The 18,800-nt window shown below is 39.7% G+C and overlaps 1 non-coding gene across 1 annotated transcript; it reads right to left on the bottom strand.

Annotated features, from left to right (window-relative positions):
* Positions 1-406: 406 nt before the first annotated feature.
* Positions 407-510, bottom strand: LOC112718821 (small nucleolar RNA R71). The gene has a single exon (XR_003161148.1). It is a non-coding gene; the product is annotated as a small nucleolar RNA R71 (small nucleolar RNA).
* Between the last annotated feature and the right edge of the window lie 18,290 nt (positions 511-18,800).

Here is an 18,800-nt window from a genome sequence, read left to right as displayed (position 1 = left end):
GAAGGAGATGGCAGCCGAACCCAACAACAATAATGCAAGGAGAATGCTTGGTGACTTCACAAAACCAACGTCCAAATTTGATGGAAGAAGCATCTCCATTCCTGCCATTGGAGCCAACAATTTTGAGCTTAAGCCTCAACTAGTTGCTTTAATGCAACAGAACTGTAAGTTTTATGGACTTCCATATGAAGATCCTTACTAGTTTTTAACTGAGTTCTTGCAGATTTGTGAGACTGTTAAGACAAATGGAGTAGATCCTGAAGTCTACAGGCTCATGCTTTTCCCTTTTGCTGTAAGAGGCAGAGCTAGAACATAGTTGGACTCACAACCTAAAGATAGCCTGGACTCCTGGGATAAGCTGGTCACGGCCTTCTTGGATAAATTCTTTCCTCCTCAAAAACTGAGCAAGCTTAGAGTGGATGTTCAGACCTTCAAGCAAAAAGATGGTGAATCCCTCTATGAAGCTTGGGAAAGATACAAGCAGATGACCAAAAAGTGTCCTTCTGACATGTTTTCAGAATGGACCATATTAGATATATTCTATTATGGTCTATCTGAATTTTCCAAGATGTCATTGGACCATTCTGCAGGTGGATCTATTCACCTAAAGAAAACGCCTGAAGAGGCTCAAGAACTTATTGACATGGTTGCAAATAACCAATTCATGTACACTTCTGAGAGGAATTCCGTGAATAGTGGGACGCCTCAGAGGAAGGGAGTTCTTGAAATTGATACTCTGAATGCCATATTGGCTCAGAACAAAGTGTTGACTCAGCAAGTCAACATGATCTCTCAAAGTCTGAATGGATGGCAAAATGCATCAAACAGTACTTAAGAGGCAGCTTCTGAAGAAGCTTATGATCCTGAGAACCCTGCAATGGCAGAGGTTAATTACATAGGTGAACCTTATGGAAACACCTATAACTCATCATGGAGAAATCATCCAAATTTCTCATGGAAGGATCAACAAAAGCCTCAACAAGGCTTTAACAATGGTGGAAGAAATAGGCTCAGTAATAAAAATCCTTTTCCATCATCTTCTCAGCAACAGACAGAAAATTCTGAACAGAGCCCCTCTAATTTAGCAAACTTAGTCTCTGATCTGTCAAAAGCCACTTTAAGTTTCATGAGTGAAACAAGGTCCTCCATTAAAAATCTGGAGGCACAAGTGGGCCAGCTAAGTAAGAAAGTCATTGAAACTCCTCCCAGTATTCTCCCAAGCAATACAGAAGAGAATCCAAAAGGATATTGCAAGGCCATTGAAGTAATCAATATGGCCGAATGCACAAGGAAGGAGAATGACGAAAATCCTAGTGAGAAATACCTCCTAGGACGTCTCTCAAACAAGAAGGAGTTCCCCATTGAGGACCTAAAGGAATCTGAGGCTCATATAGAGACCATAGAGATTCCACTAAATCTCCTTCTGCCATTCATGAGCTCTGAAAACTATTCCTCCTCAGAAGAGGATGAAGATGTAACTGGAGAGCAAGTTGCTCAATATCTAGGAGCTATCATGAAGCTGAATGCCAAGTTGTTTGGTAATGAGACTTGGGAAGGTGAATCCCCCTTGCTCATTAGTGAACTAGATACATGGATTCAGAAAACTCTACCTCAAAAGAGACAAGATCCTGGTAAATTCTTAATACCCTGTACCATAGGCACCATGACCTTTAACAAGGCTCTGTGTGACCTGGGGTCAGGCATAAATCTTATGCCACTCTCTGTAATAGAAAAACTGGGGATTATTGAGGTATAGCCTGCCTTATTCTCACTTCAATTAGCAGACAATTCAGTAAGACAATCTTATGGATTAGTAGAGGACGTGTTAGTAAAGGTTAAAGGCCTTTACATCCCTGCTGATTTCATAATCTTAGACACTAGGAAGGAAGAAGATGAATGCATCATCCTTGGAAGACCCTTCCTAGCCACAACAGAAGTTGTGATTGATGTTAGCAGAGGAGAATTAGTCCTTCAATTGAATGGGGACTACCTTGTGTTTAAAGCTCAAGGACCTTCCTCTGCAACCATGGAGAGGTAGCATGAAAAGCTTCTCTCAGTACAGAGTCAAAAAGAGCCCCACAGTCAAACTCTAAGTTTGGTGTTGGGAAGCCCTCATCATGCACTGAATATCTGTGAGGCTCTATGAGAGCCCACTGTCAAGCTAATGACACTAAAGAAGCACTTGTTGGGAGGCAACCCAATTTTTATATATCTAATTTTAATTTTATTTTATTGTTATTTTGTGTTTTATTAGGTTCATGATCATGTGAAGTCACGAAAAAAATACTAAAATTAAAAACAGAATCAAAAAGCAGAAGAAAAATCACACCCTGGAGGAAGGACTTACTGGCGTTTAAACGCCAGTAAGGTGCATGGTGGACGAAATTGTGATCTTTAATTAATGGCTCCTTGGCATGTGCCAAGGAGAACTAATTTAACTAACTGATTACTTGCTCAGAGCACAATTCCGTTCAACTAACCAGCAAGTGTACTGGGTCGTCCAAGTAATACCTTACGTGAGTAAGGGTCGAATCCACAGAGATTATTGGTTTGAAGCAATCAATATTTATTTTATTAGTCTTAGTCAGGATATCAATAGGATTATTTGGATTTATTTGTAAAAAGCCAAACTGCAAATTTCATAAAATTGTAAGTTAAAATAATAGAGTTACTTGATTTTCAGTACTGGGGAATATGTTGGAGTTTTGGAGATGCTTTGCCCTCTGACTTCAACTCTTCCTTGAAATCCTCTTCTCACACGCAGGTTCCTTCCATGGCAAGCTCTATGTAGGGTGTCACCGTTGTCAATGGCTACTTCCCATCCTCGCAGTGAAAACTATGCACGCCTCTGTCACAGTACGGCTAATCACCGGTTGGTTCCCGCTCCTACTGGAATAGAATCACTCTTTTGCGTCTGTCACTAACGCCCAGCAGGTTAAAGTTTGAAGCACGTCACAGTCATTCAATCCCGGAATCCTACTCGGAATACCACAGACAAGGTTTAGACTTTCCGGATTCTCATGAATGCCGCCATCAATCCGGCTTATACCACGAAGATTCTGTTGGGGAATCTAAGAGATATTCATTCAATCTGATGTAGAACGGAGGTGGTTGTCAGGCACACGTTCATGGGTTGAGGAAGGTGATGAGTGTCACGGATCATCACCTTCTCCACAGTTAAGCGCGAATAAACATCTTAGATAAGAACAAGCGTGTTTGAATGGAAAACAAAGGAATTGTATTAAATCATCGAGACGCTGCAGAGCTCCTCACCCCCAACAATGGAGTTTAGAGACTCATGCCGTCACAAAGTATGTAATTCAGATCTGAAAATGTCATGTCGTACAAGATAAGTCTGTAAAAGTTGTTTAAATAGTAAACTAGTACCCTAGGTTTACAGGAAATGAATAAACTAAGATAATTGGTGCAGAAATCCACTTCTGGGGCCCACTTGGTGTGTGCTGGGGCTGAGACTAAAGCTTTTCACGTGTGGAGGCCTTTCTTGGCGTCAAACTTCAGGTTGTGACGTGTTTTGGGCGTCCAACTCCGGATAATGACGTTTTTCTGGCGTTTAACTCCAGACAGCAGCATGAACTTGGCGTTTAACGCCAAGTTACGTCGTCTATCCTCGCTCAAAGTATGGACTATTATATATTGCTGGAAAGCCCTGGATGTCTACTTTCCAACGCCGTTGAGAGCGCGTCAATTGGACTCCTGTAGCTCCAGAAAATCCATTTTGAGTGCAGAGAGGTCAGGATCCAACAGCATCAGCAGTCCTTTTTCAGCCTAAGTCAGATTTTTGCTCAGCTCCCTCAATTTCAGTCAGAAAATACCTGAAATCACAGAAAAACACACAAACTCATAGTAAAGTCCAGAAATATGATTTTTGCCTAAAAACTAATATTATTCTACTAAAAACTAACTAAAACATGCTAAAATCTACATGAAATTACCCCCAAAAAGCATACAAAATATCCGCTCATCACAACACCAAACTTAAACTGTTGCTTGTCCTCAAGCAACTAGATGAATAAATAGGTTCTAATAGAGATAAAGAAACAATAATATTCTCGAGTTCTAAATAAGGCTCAGATTCTTATTAGATGAGCGGGGCTTGTAGCTTTTTGTCTCTGAATAGTTTTGGCATCTCCCTGTATCTTTAAATTTTCAAATGATTGGCATCCTTAGGAACTCGGAATTCAGATAGTATTGTTGATTCTCCTAGTGTAGTATGTTGATTCTTGAACACAGTCATTTTATGAGTCTTGGCTGTGGCCCTAAGCACTTTGTCTTCCAGTATTACCACCAGATACACAAATGCCACAGACACATAACTGGGTGAACCTTTTCAGATTATGACTCAGCTTTGCTAAAGTCCCCAGTTAGTGGTGTCCAGAGCTCTTAAGCACACTCTTTGCTTTGGATCACGACTTTAACCACTCAGTCTCAAGCTTTTCACTTGAACCTTCATGACACAAGCACATGGTTAGGGACAGCTTGGTTTAGCCGCTTAGGCCTGGATTTTATTTCCTTGGGCCCTCCTATCCATTGATGCTCAAAGCCTTGGATCCTTTTTACTCTTGGCTAGTGCCATGGCTTGTGAATATTGTTTTTTTTTTTTTGACTGCTTTTTCTTGCTTCAAGAATCAATTTCATGATTTTTCAGATCATCAACAATATTTTTCGTGTTCCTCATTCTTTCAGGAGCCAATATTCATCAAATTCAAAGTACGTATTATGCACTGTTCAAGCATTCATTCAGAGAACACAAAGTATTGCCACCACATATAATTAATTATAATTTTATTATTAAGAACTCGAAAAATATAAATTACTTCTTTATTCTAAAAGAAATCTACTACTTTATTCATGCCTAATGATGATGAGAAAAATAAATTATAACTTAATTGGAAATAAAATCAAAATAGACATACTAATTACTACTAAATATCTTCTAAGGTCAATTTCTAAAAGGAATAATTATCACTAAGTTAAAACAGAAAATTGGAACTCAGCAACCTGTTGTTTTGAGGAGTGGATGCTCCTCTAATTCTTTGGGGTGTGGTTCAAGGATTAATTTTTGGCGCTTCAGCTCCCTTATATCACGCCCTTGCTCTTCTTGTTCTTTGAGCAGTTTGCAAATCATGCTACCTTGATTATTCTGTTCTTCCTTTATTTGATCCATAGCTTCTTGCAATCTGGAAATAGAAGCCTCAAGCTGTTCCCAATATTCGAATTGGGGCAGTTCTGGGAGGGCTTCTTGTGCTCTCCTTCTAGCAGGATCCTCTTGTTGCTGTTGCCTGATCATTGATGTTCCAGTAATGGGCTTTTCAATTGGGATATATTCAGTTATTCCCATCTTTACTCCAGCATCTTTGCAAAGCATAGAAATTAGGCTTGGATAAGCCAATTTGGCGTCCTTAGAATTCCTGTTTGCTATTTTATATAGCTCACAGGAGATCAGCTGATGGACTTCCACTTCTTTTCCCAACATGATGCAGTGAATCATGATAGCTCTTTTGATGGTAATTTCAGAATGGTTGCTGGTGGGCAATATGGAACGACTAATGAAATCCAGCCAGCCTCTGGCTACTGGTTTTAGATCTTCTCTTTTGAGTTGAACTGGGATGCCAGTTGTACTGGTAGTCCACTTGGCTCCAGGGATGCATATGTCCTCCAGAACCTTGTCCAGCCCTTTATTGACCCTCATCATTCTCCTATTAAAGGAGTCTGGGTCATCTTTTAGTTGAGGAATCTTGAATATCTCTCTGATCCTGTCAGAATGGTGTGAATGATCTTCCTCTGACTAGGGTCTTATGGTCAAAGAGAGCAGCTCCAATGATTCTTTGCCTTTCTGTCTGCCATAGATTAGCATAAATTCTGAACCATGTTCTTCCCCACTTTCGTTTCAGGATTGGCTAGAATTTCCCAATTCCTGTTTCGAATTTGCTCTTGGATCTCCGGATATTCATCTTCTTTCAGATCAAATCTGACTTCCGGGATCACTGATCTGTGACTCATTATCTTGTAGTAATGGTCTGAATGTTCTTTAGTTAAGAACTTCCCTTGATTCCAAAGTGGCTTTGGAGCGCTTTCTTTCTTCCTCTTGGGGCGGTTTGCTTTCCTTTAGGAGCCATGATCTTAAGTGAGTATGTTTTTGTGATCACGGATAAGCACACCAAACTTAGAGTTTTGCTTGTCCTCAAGCAAAGGAGAAGAAAGAAGAGGGATAGAAGGAGAGCAAGTGTGGAATGCTGATGGTGAGGGGACGCCGAACACAATATATAGGGAGGGGGGTGGGGAATTTTCGAAAAAAATAAGAAAGAGATAAATAGAAGATATGATTTTAAAAGATATGATTAGAAAAAGATATAATTTTGAAAAGAAAAAGATATGAATTATAATTTAAAAGATAGATTTGAAATTTAATTTTGAAAAAAAGATTCTAAAAGATAATTGATGTGTTGAAAGCAAATTTGAAAAGATGATGGATTGAATTGGAAAGCCATTTGTTCTTTTGGGTTAAGATAAATCTAAAACATTTGCAATCAATGGATTTTAGAAATTAGGATAAAAACTTTTGGAATTGAAAGTGATAATTTAAAATATGTTTATGCAAGAAATCATGAATTGAAACATAAAAATTTTGAAAAATTGCAAAGAAAAACGAAATTGTACCTCCTCCCACCATCCTGGCGTTAAACGCCCACATGGTGCATGGTTTGGGCGTTTAACGCCCACATGTTGCTTCTCCTGGGCGTTCAACGCCCATGTGATGCTTCTTTCTGGCGTTGAACGCCAGGAGGTCCTTCTTTACTGGGCGTTTTTCTAAACGCCCAGAATGCTAGCAGATTGGCATTAAACGCCCAGAAGGTGCATCTTTCTGGCGTTTAACGCCCAGAAGATGCTCCTTTCTGGCGTTTAACGCCCAGAAGGCTACCCTTACTGGCGTTAAACGCCCAGTGGGTGCTTCTTTTGGGCGTTTAACGCCCAAAGTGTTTCTTACTGGCTTTTTCATGCCAGTGAGCTTCCAAATTTCTCTGTAACTCTTGGGACTTCAGTAAATTGCTATCTCACCTTTGAAGATACTTAGACCTAAACCTGTAAAGAAAGAAAATTTATTTAATTAGTAATTAACTTTGTACATGGCTGGGTTGCCTCCCAGCAAGCGCTTCTTTAATGTCATTAGCTGGACTATCACTGATCTTTAATTAAGTCTCAATCTTGAGCATTCTTGCTCGAGATTACCTTCAAGATAGTGTTTAACTCTTTGTCCATTAACAATGAACTTTTTGTTAGAGTCACTATCCTGAAGTTCTATGTATCCATATGGTGATACGCTTGTGATTACATATGGACCTCTCCACCGGGATTTTAATTTCCCAGGGAATAAATTGAGCCTTGAATTAAATAGCAGGACTTTCTGTCCTGGCTCAAAGACTCTGGATGACAATTTCTTATCATGCCATCTTTTTGCTTTCTCTTTGTAAATTTTTGCATTTTCGAAAGCATTGAGTCTAAATTCCTCTAGCTCATTTAACTGGAGCAATCGTTTTTCTCCAGCTAACTTGGCATCAAGGTTCAGGAATCTGGTTGCCCAATAGGCCTTGTGTTCCAGTTCCACTGGCAAGTGACATGCCTTTCCATACACGAGCTGGTATGGAGAGGTCCCTATGGGGGTCTTGAATGCTGTTCTGTATGCCCACAGAGCATCATCCAAGCTTCTTGCCCAATCCTTTCTACGGTTAATTACAGTCCGTTCCAGGATTCTCTTAAGTTCTCTATTTGAGACTTCAGCTTGCCCATTAGTTTGTGGGTGATATGGAGTAGCCACCCTGTGGTTGACTCCATAACGTACCAAAGCAGAGTAAAGCTATTTATTACAGAAATGAGTGCCCCCATCACTGATTAACACTCTAGGGATACCAAATCTGCTGAAGATATGTTTCTGGAGGAATTTTAACACTGTTTTAGTGTCATTAGTGGGTGTTGCAATAGCTTCCACCCATTTGGATACATAATCCACTGCCACCAGAATATAGGTGTTTGAGTATGATGGTGGGAAAGGTCCCATGAAGTCAATGCCCCATACATCAAACAACTCAATCTCCAAGATTCCTTGTTGAGGCATGGCATAACTGTGAGGCAGGTTGCCTGATCTTTGGCAACTATCACAGTTAAGCACAAATGCTCGGGAATCTTTATAGAGAGTAGGCCAGTAGAAGCCACTTTGGAGGACTCTTGTGGCTGTTCGTTCACTTCCAAAATGTCCTCCATACTGTGATCCATGGCAATGCCAAAGGATCTTCTGTGCTTCTTCTTTAGGCACACATCTACGGATTACTCCGTCTGCACATCTCTTAAAGAGATATGGTTCATCCCAAAGATAGTACTTTGCATCTGTGATTAATTTCTTTGATTGCATCTTACTGTACTCTTTGGGTATGAATCTTACTGCCTTGTAGTTTGCAATGTTTGCAAACCATGGCACTTCCTGGATGGCTAGTAGTTGCTCATCCGGAAAGGTTTCAGAAATTTCAGTGAGAGGGAGGGACGCCCCTTCCACTGGTTCTATTCGGGACAGGTGATCTGCTACTTGATTCTCTGTCCCTTTTCTGTCTCTTATTTCTATATCAAACTCTTGCAGAAGCAACACCCATCTGATGAGTCTGGGTTTTGAATCCTGCTTTGTGAGTAGATATTTAAGAGCAGCATGATCAGTGTACACAATCACTTTTGATCCTACTAAGTAGGATCTGAATTTGTCAATGGCGTAAACCACTGCAAGTAGCTCTTTTTCTGTGGTTGTGTAATTCTTCTGTGCATCATTTAGCACACGGCTGGCATAGTAAATGACATGCAGAAGCTTGTCATGCCTTTGTCCCAACACTGCACCAATGGCATGGTCACTGGCATCACACATCAGTTCAAATGGCAATGTCCAGTCTGGTGCAGAGATGATTGGTGCTGTAACCAATTTAGCTTTCAGAGTCTCAAATGCCTGCAGACACTCTTCATCAAAGATAAATGGCGTGTCTGCAGCTAGCAGGTTGCTCAGAGGTTTGGCGATTTTTGAAAAATCCTTTATAAACCTCCTATAGAACCCTGCATGTCCCAGAAAGCTTCTGATTGCCTTAACATTAGCAGGTGGTGGTAATTTTTCAATTACTTCTACCTTAGCTTGGTCCACCTCTATCCCCTTGTTCGAAATTTTGTGCCCAAGGACAATTCCTTCAGTCACCATAAAGTGACATTTTTCCCAGTTTAAAACCAGGTTAGTCTCTTGGCATCTTTTCAGAACAAGTGCTAAATGGTTAAGGCAGGAGCTGAATGAGTCTCCAAATACTGAAAAGTCATCCATGAAGACTTCTAGAAATTTTTCCACCATATCAGAGAAAATTGAGAGCATGCACCTCTGAAAGGTTGCAGGTGCATTGCACAGGCCAAATGGCATTCTTCTATATGCAAATACTCCAGATGGACATGTGAATGCTGTTTTCTCCTGATCCTGGGGATCTACTGCAATTTGATTATAACCTGAATATCCATCCAGGAAGCAGTAGTATTCATGACCTGCTAGTCTTTCTAGCATCTGGTCTATGAATGGTAAAGGAAAATGATCCTTTCTGGTGGCTGTATTGAGCCTTCTGTAATCAATGCACATACGCCACCCTGTAACTGTCCTTGTAGGAACCAGTTCATTTTTTTCATTATGAACCACTGTCATGCCACCCTTCTTAGGGACAACTTGGACAGGGCTTACCCAGGGGCTGTCAGAAATAGGATAAATAATCCCAGCCTCTAGTAATTTAGTGACCTCTTTTTGCACCACTTCTTTCATAGCTGGATTCAGCCGCCTTTGTGGTTGAACCACTGGCTTGGCGTCATCCTCCAACAAGATTTTGTGCATGCATCTGGCTGGGCTAATGCCCTTAAGATCACTAATGGACCACCCAAGAGCTGTCTTGTGCGTCCTTAGCACTTGAATTAGTGCTTCCTCTTCCTGTGGCTCTAAGGTAGAGCTTATAATGACAGGAAAGGTTTCACCTCCTCCCAGAAATGCATATTTCAGGGATGGTGGTAATGGTTTGAGCTCGGGTTTTGGAGGTTTCACCTCTTCTTGAGGGATTTTCAGAGGTTCTATTATCTTCTCTGATTCCTCCAAATCAGGCTGAACATCTTTAAAGATGTCCTCCAGCTCTGATTCGAGACTCTCAGCCATATTGACCTCTCTTACCAGAGAGTCAATAATATCAACACTCATGCAGTCATTTGGGTTATCTGGATGTTGCATGGCTTTAACAACATTCAACTTGAACTCCTCCTCATTGACTCTCAAGGTCACTTCCCCTTTTTGGACATCAATGAGGGTTCGGCCAGTTGCTAGGAAAGGTCTTCCTAGAATGAGAGTTGCACTCTTGTGCTCCTCCATTTCCAGCACCACAAAGTCAGTAGGAAAGGCAAATGGCCCAACCTTGACAATCATGTCTTCAATCACGCCTGATGGGTATTTAATGGAGCCATCAGCAAGTTGAAGACATATCCTGGTTGGTTTGATTTCTTCAGTCAAACCAAGCTTTCTGATAGTAGATGCAGGTATTAGGTTGATACTTGCCCCAAGATCGCATAAAGCTTGCTTGGTACAAACACCTTCTAATGTGCATGGTATCATAAAGCTCCCAGGATCTTTAAGCTTCTCAGGTAAGCTTTTCAGAATGACTGCACTGCATTCTTCAGTGAGGTAAACTTTTTCAGTTTCCCTCCAATCCTTCTTATGACTTAAGATCTCTTTCATGAACTTAGCATAAGAAGGTATTTGCTCAAGTGCTTCTGCAAACGGAATCTTTATTTCAAGAGTCCTGAGATAGTCTGCAAAGCGGGCAAATTGCTTATCCTGTTCCGCTTGGCGGAGTTTTTGAGGATAAGGCATTTTGGCTTTGTATTCCTCAACCTTAGTTGCTGCCGGTTTATTACCTACAGAAGTGGGTTGGGAAGCCTTTTTAGAAGGGTTGTTATCAGCACTTGTGTGTGACTGATCACCCACTGGCGTTTGAATACCAGGGGTGGAAGCTGGGGTGGCGTTAAACGCCACCTCCTTGCTTGTCACTGGCGTTTGAACGCCAGAACCATGTTCCTTTTGGGCGTTCAACGCCAGATCTATGCTTGTTTCTGGCGTTGAACGCCAGGAATGAGCATGGTTTGGGCGTTCAGCGCCAGCTTTATCCCTTTCTGGGCTCTGCTTGTCCTCAGGGGGATTTTGAGTATCCTCTTGTTCATTTCTTGGTTTTCTGCTGCTTTGAAGTGAGGTATTTAATGTTTTCCCACTCCTTAATTGAACTGCTTGGCATTCTTCTGTTATTTGTTTTGACAGTTGCTTTTCTGTCTGCTTTAATTGTACTTCCATGTTCCTGTTAGCCATTCTTGTTTCCTGTAATATTTCCTTGAATTCGGCTAGCTGCTGAGTTAGAAAATCTAATTGCTGATTGAATTCATTAGCCTGATCCACTGGACTGAGTTCTGCAGTTACTGTTTTAGCTTCTTCTTTCATAGAGGATTCACTGCTTAGGTACAGATGCTGATTTCTGGCAACTGTATCAATAAGCTCTTGAGCTTCTTCAATTGTTTTTCTCATATGTATAGATCCACCAGCTGAGTGGTCTAGAGAAATCTGAGCTTTTTCTGTAAGCCCATAGTAGAAGATGTCTAATTGCACCCATTCTGAAAACATTTCAGAGGGGCATTTTCTTAGCATCTCTCTGTATCTCTCCCAAGCATCATAAAGGGATTCATTATCTCCTTGTTTGAAGCCTTGGATGCTTAGCCTTAGCTGTGTCATCCGTTTTGGAGGGAAATAGTGATTCAGGAATTTTTCTGACAGCTGTTTCCATGTTTTTATGCTGTTCTTAGGCTGGTTATTTAACCACCTCTTAGCTTGATCTTTTACAGCAAATGGAAACAGTAGTAATTTGTAGACATCCTGATCCACTTCCTTATCATGTACTGTATCATCAATTTGCAGAAATTGTGCCAGAAATTCTGTAGGTTCTTCATGTGGAAGACCAGAGTACTGGCAGTTTTGCTGCACCATGATAATGAGCTGAGGATTCAGCTCAAAGCTACTAACTCCAATGGAGGGTATACAGATACTACTCCCATATGAAGCAGTAGTGGGGTTAGCATATGACCCCAGAGTCCTCTTGGACTGTTCATTCCTACTTGCTTCCATGATGGAATACAAGTTGAGAATTTATATGTTGAGAATTATTTATTTTATAGTAATGGAATAAATAAAAATGGAATAAATAAAAAGAAGTTAAAAATATTTTTTTTTTCGAAAAAAAATGAAATTAAAATCTAAAAATTAAAAAAAAAATTTCGAAAAAGTAGTTGGAAAATATAAAATTTTTTGAATTTTGAATTTTATGATGAAAGAGAAAAACACGCAAAAGACACAAGACTTAAAATTTTTAGATCTAATGCTCCTTATTTTCGAAAATTTTTGGAGGGAAAACACCAAGGAACACCAAACTTAAAAATTTTAAGATCAAGACACAAGAAAAACTCAAGAACACCTTGAAGATTCACAAGAACACCAAGAACAAAAGAGAGAACACCAAACTTAAAATTTTTAGAAAACTTTAAGAAAATTTTCGAAAATTATAAAAAAGATTAACAAGAAAACACCAAACTTAAAGTTTGGCACAAGATTCAATCCAAGAAAAATTATTTTTGAAAAAGGTTCCAAAGGGTATAACCAATTATCAAGAACAACTTAAAGATCAAGGAAGAACCAAGAACACTAACACGAAATTTTCAAAGAATATATAAAACATGCAATTAACACCAAACTTAGAATAAGACACTAAACTCACGAAAAGTTAACACTTAATTAAGAAAAATAATATTTTTTAAAAAAAGAAAATTTTGAAAAGAAACTATCCTATCAAAATTTAATGGCTCTATGACAATAAAAATAAGAATAAAAATAAAAATAAATTGTTCCTAATCTAAGAAATAAAATAAGCTTTCAATTGTCCAAACTCAATAATCCCCGGCAACGGCGCCAAAAACTTGGTGCACGAAATTGTGATTCTTAATTAATGGCTCCTTGGCATGTGCCAAAGAGAACTAATTTAACTAACTGATTACTTTCTGTTCACAATTCCGTTCAACTAACCAGCAAGTGTACTGGGTCGTCCAAGTAATACCTTACGTGAGTAAGGGTCGAATCCACAGAGATTATTGGTTTGAAGCAATCAATATTTATTTTATTAATCTTAGTCAGGATGTCAACGAGGATTATTTGGATTAAAAGTGAAATTACTAGATTTGATTATAAAAATAAAAGAGGGAACAATGTTACTTTGATTTGCAGTACTGGGGAATATGTTGGAGTTTTGGAGATGCTTTGTCCTCTGACTTCAACTCTTCCTTGAAATCCTCTTCTCACACGCAAGTTCCTTCCATGGCAAGCTCTATGTAGGGTGTCACCGTTGTCAGTGGCTACTTCCCATCCTCTCAGTGAAAACGTTCCTATGCTCTGTCACAGCACGGCTAATCATCTGTCGGTTCTCAATCAGGTTGGAATAGAATCCATTGATTCTTTTGCGTCTGTCACTAACGCCCAGCCCTCAGGAGTTTGAAGCACATCACAGTCATTCAATCCCGGAATCCTACTCGGAATACCACAGACAAGGTTTAGACTTTCCGGATTCTCATGAATGCCGCCATCAATCCGGCTTATACCACGAAGATTCTGTTGGAGAATCTAAGAGATATTCATTCAATCTGATGTAGAACGGAGGTGGTTGTCAGGCACACGTTCATGGATTGAGGAAGGTGATGAGTGTCACGGATCATCACCTTCTTCACAATTAAGCGCGAATAAACATCTTAGATAAGAACAAGCGTGTTTGAATGGAAAACAAAGGAATTGTATTAAATCATCGAGACGCTGCAGAGCTCCTCACCCCCAACAATGGAGTTTAGAGACTCATGCCGTCACAAAGTGTGTAATTCAGATCTGAAAATGTCATTAGGTACAAGAAATGTCGGTAAACGTTGTTTAAATAGTAAACTAGTAACCTAGGTTTACAGAAAATGAATAAATTAAGATAATTGGTGCAGAAATCCACTTCTGGGGCCCACTTGGTGTGTGCTGGGGCTGAGACTAAAGCTTTCCACGTGTGGAGGCCTTTCTTGGCGTCAAACTCCAGGTTATGACGTGTTTTGGGCGTTCAACTCCGGATCATGACGTTTTTCTGGCGTTTAACTCCAGACAGCAGCATGTACTTGGCGTTTAACGCCAAGTTACGTCGTCTATCCTCGCGCAAAGTATGGACTATTATATATTGCTGGAAAGCCCTAGATGTCTACTTTCCAACGCCGTTGAGAGCGCGCCATTTGGACTCCTATAGCTCCATAAAATCCATTTCGAGTGCAGGGAGGTCAGGATCCAACAGCATCAGCAGTCCTTTTTCAGCCTAAGTCAGATTTTTGCTCAGCTCCCTCAATTTCAGCCAGAAAATACCTGAAATCACAGAAAAACACAGAAACTCATAGTAAAGTCCAGAAATATGATTTTTGCCTAAAAACTAATAATATTCTACTAAAAATTAACTGAAACATGCTAAAATCTACATGAAATTACCCCCAAAAAGCGTATAAAATATCCGCTCATCACAACACCAAACTTAAACTGTTGCTTGTCCTCTAGCAACTAGATGAATAAAATAGGTTCTAACAGAAATAAAGAAATAATAATATTCTCGAGTTTTAAATGAGGCTCAGATTCTTATTAGATGAGCGGGGCTTGTAGCTTTTTGTCTCTGAATAGTTTTGGCATCTCCCTGTATCTTTAAATTTTCAAAATAATTGGCATCCTTAGGAACTCAGAATTCAGATAGTATTGTTGACTCTCCTAGTGTAGTATGTTGATTCTTGAACACAGTTATTTTATGAGTCTTGGCTGTGGCCCTAAGCACTTTGTCTTCCAGTATTACCACCGGATACATAAATGCCACAGACACATAACTGGGTGAACCTTTTCAGATTATGACTCAGCTTTGCTAGAGTCCCCAGTCAGTGGTGTCCAGAGCTCTTAAGCACACTCTTTTGCTTTGGATCATGACTTTAACCACTAAGTCTCAAGCTTTTCACTTGGACCTGCATGCCACAAGCACATGGTTAGGGACAGCTTGGTTTAGCCGCTTAGGCCTGGATTTTATTTCCTTGGGCCCTCGTATCCATTGATGCTCAAAGCCTTGGATCCTTTTTTACCCTTGCCTTTTGGTTTAAAGGGTTATTGGCTTTTTTCTCTTGCCTTTTTCTTTCTTCTTTCTTTTATTTTTTGCAATTTTTTTCGCAAGCTTTGCTTCTACTTCACTGCTTTTTCTTGCTTTAAGAATCAATTTTATGATTTTTCAGATCATCAATAACATTTCTCTTGTTCATCATTCTTTCAAGAGCCAACAATTTTAATATTCACAAAATTCAATATAAAAAATATGCACTGTTCAAGCATTCATTCAGAAGACAAAAAGTATTGCCACCACATATAAATAATTAGAATTTTCCTTATTAAGAACTCGAAAAAAAATATTGCCTCTTTATTCTAGAAATCTACTGTTTTATTCATGTTTGATGATGATGAAAAAAATAAATTATAGCTTAATTGGAGATAAAATCAAAATAGAGATACTAATTACTACTACTAATATATAACTTCTAAGGTAAGTTCCTAATAAGAACATTTATCACAGAGTTAAGGCAATGATTAGGACTCAACAACCTTTATTTTGGGAAGTGGATGTTCCTCTAGTCTGTGGGATGCATGGTCCTTCAAGAGGTAATTTCTGATGCTTCAGTTCCTTCAAGTCACATCTTTACTCTTCCTGTTCCCTTAGGTGCCATGATCTTGATGAGTTTTAGCTCAGTGATCATGGCAAATCACACCAAACTTAGAGGTTTGCTTGTCCTCAAGCAAAAGAAAGGAAAGGAGAGGAATAGAAGGAGAGACAATTTTGAAATTCAAAAGATATGATGAGTTGAAAAAGATATGAGAAGAAATTAAAAAGATTTGAAAAGAATGCAAAAAGATAGAGGAGTTTTGAGAAAGATTTGAAAAGAAATAAAGAAAAATCAAGAAATATGTTTAGGATTAAAAATTTTTTGAAATTGAAGTTGAAAGATGAGAGTTTGTAACATGTTTATGTAAGAAATCATTATTTTGAAACATGAAAATTGGAAAAAATTTGAATTGAAAACGAAATTACCTCCTCTCCACAATCCTGGCATTAAACGCCCAAACGCTGCATGTTTTGGGCGTTTAACGCCCATCTGTAGCTTCTCCTGGGCGTTCAATGCCCAACTGTTGCTTCTAGCTGGCATTGAACGCCAGAAACTCCTTTGTCACTGGGCGTTTTTCTGAATGCCCAGGACACTGTAAATATGGCGTTAAACGCCCAGAAGGTGCTTCTTTCTGGCGTTTAACACCCAGAAGATGCTTCTTTCTGGCGTTTCTGGCGTTTAACGCCCAGATGGCTATCTCTACTGGCGTTGAACGCCCAGTAGATGCTTCTTTTGGGCGTTCAACGCCCAAAATAGCTCTTACTAGCTTTTTCACACCAGTGAGCTTCTTTTTGCTATTCTATCCTCTGAAGCCTTCTATAACTCTGTATCATTCACTGAAATGTATTATATAATCTAAAATTAAAATTACAAATAAAATAAACTCATGACTGGGTTGCCTCCCAGCAAGCGCTTCTTTATTATCTTTAGCTGGACTGTTACTGAGATTTAATCAAGTCTCAGTTTTGAGCATTCTTTCTCAAAGTTGCTTTCAAGATAATGTTTGACTCTCTGTCCATTAACAATGAACTTTTTATTAGAATCATTATCTTGAAGCTCTACGTATCCATAAGGTGACACATTTGTAATCACATATGGACCTCTCCACCGGGATTTCAATTTCCAGGGGAATAATCTGAGCCTAGAATTAAACAGCAAAACTTTCTGCCCTGGCTCAAAGACTCTAGATGACAACTTCTTATCATGCCATCTTTTTGCTTTCTCTTTGTATATTTTTGCATTTTCGAAAGCATTGAGTCTAAATTCCTCTAGCTCATTTAACTGGAGCAATCGTTTTTCTCCAGCTAACTTGGCATCAAGGTTTAGGAATCTGGTTGCCCAATAGACCTTATGTTCCAGTTCCACTGGCAAGTGACGGGCTTTTCCATACACAAGCTGGTATGGAGAAGTTCCTATAGGAGTCTTGAATGCTGTTCTGTATGCCCTTAGAGCAACATCCAAGCTTCTTGCCCAATCCCTTCTACGGTTAATGACAGTCCATTCCAGGATTCTTTTAAGTTCTCTATTAGAGACTTCAGCTTGTCCATTTGTCTGTGGATGATATGGAGTAGCTACCCTGTGGCTAACTCCATATCAAACCAAAGTAGAGTAAAGCTGTTTATTGCAGAAATGATTGCCCCCATCACCGATTAGTACTCTAGGGATACCAAATCTGCTGAAGATGTGTTTCTGGAGGAATTTTAACACTGTCTTAGTATCATTAGTGGGTGTTGCAATAGCTTCCACCCATTTGGATACATAATCCACTGCTACCAGAATATAAGTGTTTGAGTATGATGGTGGGAAAGGCCCCACGAAGTCAATACCCCATACATCAAACAACTCAATCTCTAAGATTCCTTGTTGAGGCATGGCATAACTGTGAGGCAAGTTGCCAGATCTTTGGCAACTGTCGCAATTAAGTACAAACACTCGGGAGTCTTTATAGAGAGTAGGCCAATAGAAGCCACATTGGAGAACTCTTGTGGCTGTTCGCTCACTTCCAAAATGTCCTCCATACTGTGATCCATGGCAATGCCAGAGGATCTTCTGTGCTTCTTCTTTAGGCTCACATCTACGGATTACTCCGTCCGCACATCTCTTGAAGAGATATGGTTCATCCCAAAGATAGTATTTTGCATCCGTGATAAATTTCTCTGTTTACTGCCTACTGTACTTTTTGGGTATGAATCTCACTGCCTTGTAGTTTGTAATATCTGCAAACCATGGCACTTCCTGGATGGCAAAGAGTTGCTCATCTGGAAAGGTTTCAGAGATCTCAGTAAGAGGGAGGGACGCCCCTTCTACTGGTTCTATTCGGGACAGGTGATCTGCTACTTGGTTCTCTGTCCCTTTTCTATCTCTTATTTCTATATCAAACTCTTGCAGAAGCAACACCCATCTGATGATTCTGGGTTTTGAATCCTGCTTTGTGAGTAGATATTTAAGAGCAGCATGGTCAGTGTACACAATCACTTTTGATCCTACTAAATAGGATCTGAACTTGTCAATGGCGTAAACCACTGCAAGTAATTCTTTTTTTGTGGTTGTGTACTTCTTCTGTGCGTCATTTAAAACATGACTGGCATAGTAAATGAAGTGCAGAAGCTTGTCATGCCTTTGTCCCAACACTGCACCAATGACATGGTCACTGGCATCACACATTAATTCAAATGGTAATGTCCAGTCTGGTGCAGAGATGATTGGTGTTGTGACCAGTTTAGCTTGCAGGGTCTCAAACGCCTACAGACACTCCTCATCAAAGATAAATGGCGTGTTAGCAGCTAGCAGATTACTCATAGGTTTGGTGATTTTTGAGAAATCTTTTATAAACCTCGTATAGAATCCTGCATGCCCTAGAAAGCTTCTAATTGCCTTAACATTGGCAGGTGGTGGTAATTTTTCAATTACCTCTACCTTAGCTTGATCTACCTCTATTCCCTTGTTCGAAA

The sequence above is a fragment of the Arachis hypogaea genome, chromosome 10 (assembly GCF_003086295.3).
Source record: "Arachis hypogaea cultivar Tifrunner chromosome 10, arahy.Tifrunner.gnm2.J5K5, whole genome shotgun sequence".
Lineage (NCBI taxonomy): Eukaryota > Viridiplantae > Streptophyta > Magnoliopsida > Fabales > Fabaceae > Arachis > Arachis hypogaea.
Note: the sequence above shows the minus strand (reverse complement) of the source record. Positions and strands in the feature narration are given on the sequence as shown.